General features: G+C 48.4%; 1 pseudogene; it reads right to left on the bottom strand.

Moving 5' to 3' along the window:
- Positions 1 to 937: 937 nt before the first annotated feature.
- Positions 938 to 3,715, bottom strand: LOC136550473 (peroxidase 2-like; annotated as a pseudogene).
- Between the last annotated feature and the right edge of the window lie 3,430 nt (positions 3,716 to 7,145).

The following is a 7,145-nucleotide window of genomic DNA, read 5'->3' on the forward strand; positions in this document are numbered from 1 at the left end:
AAACACCCGCCTCCGTTAACCGTCCGGTATTTTCCAAGGCGGTTGAATTTTGTGACTGCCTCCATTAATTAAAGTGCAATGCCACACAAAATCAATCCTGTAGTAGTGTGATTTCACCATCAATTTTGGAATTTGAGAAAACCTAATAAGAATCTTGGTTGGAGTCCACAAATACCTAATAAGAATCTTGGTTGGAGTCCACAAATTGGAGGTGCTCATAAGGGGAACAAATCTATGATTATTAAAGGTTTGTTCTCACATATCCTATGATAGAATCGAACAAGAATCTATTTATTGGCATTGATGTCTTGATGGGTGGGCTTTAACATCTTCCACCAAGTTTCAACATATCCTTCGAATACTTGGCTTGGCTCACAAATGCCCCCTCTCTAAGTTGATTGATTTGCAAACCAAGAAAAAGCTTAACTCTTCAAGCATGAGCATCTCAAGCTCTCCTTACAAAAATATTAATTTACTGATCCAAAGATGATATTATCGACATAGACTTAATATGCTTTGTTGACACACAAAAACATAGAACAAACTTAAATCCTAATACTGTATTGCATAATAGAGATATAGTATGCATTTTTGTTGTTCTACTAAGCATGTATCGAGTTAATACTTAATGCTACTTCAGCAAATCTATTTCGTAATTTTAATTTTGTGACATATATGGATCTACCGGATCATGAAGATTTGGTTGTGAATTACAAAAAGGGTATGATATATATTATCGCAATCAAAATTACACCATGAAAACTGGCATAAAGCTAGAGAATGAAGAAGCATTAGAGGAGAATGTATGGCAAAGACTAGGAAGTTGGAGGTCCGGAAAGCAAAGAATGGTTATTTATTCTCAATTCATTCATCTGAGGCGTCATCAGAGTTTGATCTGGAGGGACAAGACAAGGTCGGCGGGCCATCTGATCAGTGATCATGGCCTGCTGTTGATTTTGCGGCACGTCTTCCTGATCTCCCCGTTGGCGGCGGTCTTGACCTCGACGCCGCCCATCTTCACCATGGCCTTGGCAAACTTATGCTGCCACAGATAGGGCACTAAATCCACGTAGGCGCGCACCAGGTTGTTCGATGTGAAGTTGGTGGTGAGCGCGGCGTTCGACGTGAAGAGTACCTTGTGGGCCACCACGTTCTTGTAGTACTGGTTGTCCAGGACGTTGGGGGTCACGGCGTCCTACATCACCGTGTTGTCGGTGCCATTGGCCGACGCGCAGCTAGCCTGCAGCGTGGCGGCGAACACCGGGTCAATGTCGGAGGTGTTGCTGGGCGGGAGGCGGTCCCTGGTGAAGGACGAGCAGTGGGAGCGGCCAATGCTATGCGCGCCGGAGAGCGTGACCATGTCGAAGACGTCGAGCCCCTTGGCGGCGAACATCTTGTTGAGCAGGTCGAAGCCGCCGAACGGCGGGGGCAGGTTGAGGAGGGTCTCATTTGTTGGGGTTTAGTCCCACATCGTGTAGCGATAGTGGGGGAGCACAACATATAAGACGGAAGAAGCCCCCACCTATTAGGCTAGTCTTTTGGGTTGAGTAAGGCCCAGGCCTTATATGTTGTCAGCTCCGGTGGACCTGGGACCTGTGGGAGCGTAGGCTCGTGGTAACGAGCTGGGCCGGCTGCAAGCCAGCTCCAAGATCATGAACTCAGTGGTCACCACCGGTTCCAACAATTGGTATCACAGCCGATACCCATGGTCAGAAAAGCTAAACCCGATAAAAAAATCTCGAGCGTCACATATGGCGGGGCACCCCGATGTGTGACTAAGGGGGAGATTGTTGGGGTTTAGTCTCACATCGTGTAGCGATAGTGGGGGAGCACAACATATAAGACGGAAGAAGCCCCCACCTATTAGGCTAGTCTTTTGGGTTGAGTAAGGCCTAGGCCTTATATGTTGTCAGCTCCGGTGGACCTGGGACCTGTGGGAGCGCAGGCTCATGGTAACGAGCCGAGCTGGCTGCAAGCCAGCTCCAAGATCGTGAACTCGGTGGTCACGCGTCACATCATGGTGGGGGCACCCCGATGTGTGACTAAGGGGGAGATTATTGGGGTTTAGTCCCACATCGTGTAGCGATGGTGGGGGAGCACAACATATAAGGCGGGAGAACCCCCACCTATCAGGCTAGTCTTTTGGGTTGAGAAGGCCCAAAGGCCTTATATGTTGTCAGCTTCGGTGGACCTAGGACCTATGGGAGCGTAGGCTCGTGGTAACGAGCCGGGCCGGCTACAAGCCAGCTCCAAGATCGTGAACTCGGTGGTCACCATCGGTTCCAACAATTGATATCAGAGCCGGTACCCGAGGTCAGAAAAAGCTAAATCCAATAAAAAAATCTCGAGCGTCACACATATGGCGGGGGCACCCCGATGTGTGACTAAGGGGGAGATTGTTGGGGTTTAGTCCTACATCGTGTAGCGATGGTGGGGGAGCACAACATATAAGGCGGGAGAACCCTCACCTATCAGGCTAGTCTTTTGGGTTGAGAAGGCCCAAAGGCCTTATATGTTGTCAGCTTCGGTGGACCTAGGACCTGTGGGAGCGTAGGCTCATGGTAACGAGCCAGGCCGGCTGTAAGCCAGCTCCAAGATCGTGAACTCGGTGGTCACCACCGGTTCCAACAATTGGTATCAGAGCCGGTACCCATGGTCAGAAAAGCTAAACCCGATAAAAAAATCTTGAGCGTCACATATGGCGGGGGCACCCCGATGTGTGACTAAGGGGGAGATTGTTGGGGGTTTAGTCCCACATCGTGTAGCGATAGTGGGGGAGCACAACATATAAGACGGAAGAAGCCCCCACCTATTAGGCTAGTCTTTTGGGTTGAGTAAGGCCCAGGCCTTATATGTTGTCAGCTCCAGTGGACCTGGGACCTGTGGGAGCATAGGCTCGTGGTAACGAGCCGGGCTAGCTGCAAGCCAGCTCCAAGATCATGAACTTGGTGGTCACCACCAATTCCAACATCGTTGGCAAGGGAGACGTTGCCGTCGTCGGCTCGCGGGCATCACGAAGCTGATGCTGCCACCACTGAGGAAGTAGGACGCGTCGCGGGCGGCGAACGCGACAATGTCCGCACATGAGACCTTGCCGGGGCATGCCGTCTCGAGCTCTGCCTTGGCCGCGTCGATCACCTCGTAGCCGCGCAGGCTGGGGAAGTTGGGCGGGCCAAACTTCTCCAGGGTCAGGCTGGTGTCATTGCTGAAGGTGTCGATGAGGATGGAGGCATCGCATCCCTGATGATGAAACCATATGCATTATCACATGTCATTAGTTGTCACATCGCATGCATGGACGAAGTTGTGTTGGTGTGTTGTGTGATTGTGACTAATCAATACTATATATAGTGGTTATATGCATGCATGTAGGGTACGTATGGCTAGCTTGATCAATGGAGGTCTTACACGGACGAAGCAATCGTGGAAGAAGAGACGGAACAAGGCCGGCTTGCATGCCAGCATCAGTGGCCGTGACGTGCTTCTTGACAATGGCCTCCACATCCACGTAAGCGTCACATTTGTTCTTGTAGTATCCGACCATGAGTTGCGTCCCTGGGCTGGGTGGGGGTGCGGGCGTAGGCGCGGGTGGGCTTGGGCTTGGAGGGCTTGGCGGTGGTTGCGGGGATGGGTAGGAGTAGTCTCCGCCCTGGCATGACACGGAGCCGAGCAGGGCAAACAGAGTGAGGACAGCGAGCTTAGAGGTCGTCGTCATCGTCGTCGCTTAGTTCCTCCTGCTCTACGAGCGAGCTAGCTAGCTAGTGTGCACACTGTAACCGGACTAGATAGTTGTGAGGCAATCTAGCTCAGGGATTACTTGAACTCGAGACTCCGGCCACCGCCAGGAGCTCGCCGCCGACGCCAACCGGCTCGGTTCGATAACGTGTTCAAGCTCGCGTTCGTCTTCGCCAGCCAGACTTACATAGGAGCCGTTCGGCACCCTGCCCGTTTCATGGGCCGTCAATCAAACAAGGCGAAAAACGAAGATGGGCCGATAACTCCTCACACCCAGTCAGGCCCGTAGATGTTGTAGTTGGGCCTGCGGCTCCGCGCCCCTTTCTGAACAGGCTCGCTCCCAGAAGGCTTGCTCCCAGGTTCAGAGTCTTCCTTGTTCAGTACCTTGGCGTCGGTGACATCCCTCCCTCCTTTAGCAACGGCTTGCCCCCAAGCCGGTGCACGAGGAAACTCTTGCTTGAGTGCTTCTTCGTCTTCCCATGTAGACAGCTCTGGAGGAAGGTTGGACCACAGGACCAAAATTTGTGGTACTGGAGAGTTGTTCTGTAGATGAAGCCGGCGGTCCAGAACAGCTTGAGGTACCTGAAAGTGCAAAGATGGGTCTGGCAGGTCCTGGCTGACCACCACATTAGGGGCAACAGCTTGCTTCAATTGTGAGACATGAAAGACTGGGTGAATTAAACAGTCCTCAGGCAGTTGGAGTTGATAAGCGACATCCCCAATCTTGGCCAGTCACTGTGAATGGTTCGAAAAATCGAAAACTGAGTTTGTTAGAAGACCGGTTAGCCAAAGATGTTTGCACATATGGCTGTAGCTTGACGTAGACAGAATCTCCCACATTAAAGCTGCGAAAGGATCTTTTCTTATCAGCTTGAAACTTCATTTTACGCTGTGCTCTCAGCAGATGTTGCTGAACTAGTTGCTGCATCAACTCTCTGTCTTGGAGCCAAGTATTCAGATCAGAATTATTGCTAGCACATGGTGCCTCTATTCCCAGCTGTTGAGGGATGGTGTCCATATAACACAAAGAAAGGTGTGTTGCCAAGAGAGGAATGGAATGAGGTGTTATACCAGAACTCTGCTAAGGATAACCAAGAAGACCATTTGGTGGGACAAGAGTGGACAAAACACCTCAAGTAGGTCTCCAAACATTGATTTACCCTTTCCGTCTGCCCATCAGTCTGGGGATGGTAAGCACTACTCATATGTAGCTCTGTCCCAAGTAATTTGAACAGCTCCCTCCACAGATTGCTAGTAAAGATCTTATCCCTATCTGAAACTATTGCTTGTGGCAGACCATGTAACTTGAACACATTGTTCATGAGCACAACTGCAACTTGTAGGGCTGTATAAGGGTGAGACAATGGAAGGAAGTGGGCATACTTTGTAAACTTATCAACCACCACTATGATGCAGTTGAAGGAATTTGATCTGGGAAGTCCCTCTATAAAGTCCATTGTAATTGTCTTCCAGGAGCCATCAGGGATAGGGAGAGGAGACAATAAACCTGGAGAAGCCACTCTTTCAGTTTTAGCTTGTTGACAGACTGTACATTGAGCCACAAACTCTTTAACAGACTGCTTCAACTGAGGTCAAGCAAAGAGCCTTTTGACTCTGTGGTACGTAGCCTCATACCCAGAGTGCCCACCTACAGCACTAGCATGTAAGGCAAACAGAATCTGTTGTTGAATAGAGGTGGCATTCCCTACCCATATCCTAGACTTGAAATATATGATTCCCTTAGTTAGAGTATAGTGTCCTGAGGGAGACTGAATAGACAACTCTTGCAAAAGCGTGGCAGTGTTAGGGTCTTGAGTATAGGCTTCCTGTAAAGTCTGAACCTAAGGTGTGGTAACAACTGACACTGCAGTTATCTCAAAATCAGCGGCATGGCTGGTCCTTGACAAGGCATCAGCAACTCTATTCTCTTTACCTTGTTTATAAATAATTTTGTAACTGAGACCAAGCAACTTTGTGAGGGCCTTATGCTACCAAGGAGTTGTTAACCTTTGATCATCCAAATGTACCAGACTTTTCTGGTCTGTCCTGATTATAAATTCAGAATGCTGAAGATATGACCTCCAATGATCAACTGCAAGTAATATGGCCAAGTACTCCTTTTCATAAGTAGAGAGACCTTGTGCCTTTGGGCCAAGTGCCTTGCTAACAAAAGCCAGAGGGTGACCTCCTTGCTGCAGCACTGCTCCTATCCCTTTATCTGAGGCGTCTGTTTCTAATTCAAATGTCTTAGAAAAGTCTGGTAGGGCTAAGACAGGTGCTGTCACTAAGGCAGTCTTGAGTGCTTGAAAGGATGCTTCTGTTTCCGAAGTCCATACATACACAACACCTTTCTTCAGCAAATTAGTCAAAGGTTTAGTCAGCAACCCAAAATTCTTCACATACTTCCTGTAATACCCAGCCATTCCTAGGAAACTCCGAAGATCCTTTACACATTGAGGTGCAGGCCATTCGGATATAATCTGTATCTTCTTTGGATCAGTAGACACCCCTGAGGAACTAATCACATGGCCCAGATAGCTCAATTCTTGCTTAGCAAAGGAACACTTAGACAACTTCACATATAACTGGTGCTGTTGCAGAGCTTGGAAAACAGCCTCAATGTGCTGCAAATGTTCTTGCCAAGTTGCACTGTAGATTAACACATCATCTATGAAGACCACAACAAACTTCCTTAGGAATGGTGCCAAAACAAAGTTCATAATCCCTTGAAAAGTTGCAGGTCCACCAGTCACTCCGTAGGGCATCACTTGGTATTCATAATGTCCATTATGTGTTTCAAAGGCTATCTTATGTTCATCACCTTCAGCCATTCTGATCTGATGAAATCCAGAGCAAAGATCCAGGGAAGAGAACCAAGAAGCTCCATGCAATTCATCTAACAGTTCATCTATAATGGGCAGAGGATATTTGTTCTTAACTGTCATGGCATTTAGGCGTCTATAATCAACACAAAGCCGCCAGTCTCCAGTCTTTTTCTTCACTAAAAGAGCTGGAGAGGAGAATGGACTCACACTGTGCCTGATAAGACCCTTTTCTAGCATCTCTTTGATTTGTTTCTCAATCTCATCCTTCTGACTTGGATTGTATCTATATGGCCTCAGTCTAAAGGGTGTTGCGCCTGGCAAAAGAGGTATAGAATGATCCCTCTCTCTCTTAGGAGGTAAACCTGGTATTGGTTGGAAGAGATCTGAGTATTGTTTAAGTAGCTCTTGGATGCCTGCTGGCAGTGAGGCTTCACTAGATTCAGTCTCTGCCATAGAACTTAACTGCACAAAATGTAGTATTGCATCATGTTTCACCATGGCATCAAGTTGATGGTTGGAAATGGGGGGTCCCACAATAGTTTCAGGTGGAATTCCCAAAATTTTCATTGTTCTGCTCTGATTTTC

The sequence above is a fragment of the Miscanthus floridulus genome, chromosome 4, assembly GCF_019320115.1.
Source record: "Miscanthus floridulus cultivar M001 chromosome 4, ASM1932011v1, whole genome shotgun sequence".
NCBI lineage: Eukaryota > Viridiplantae > Streptophyta > Magnoliopsida > Poales > Poaceae > Miscanthus > Miscanthus floridulus.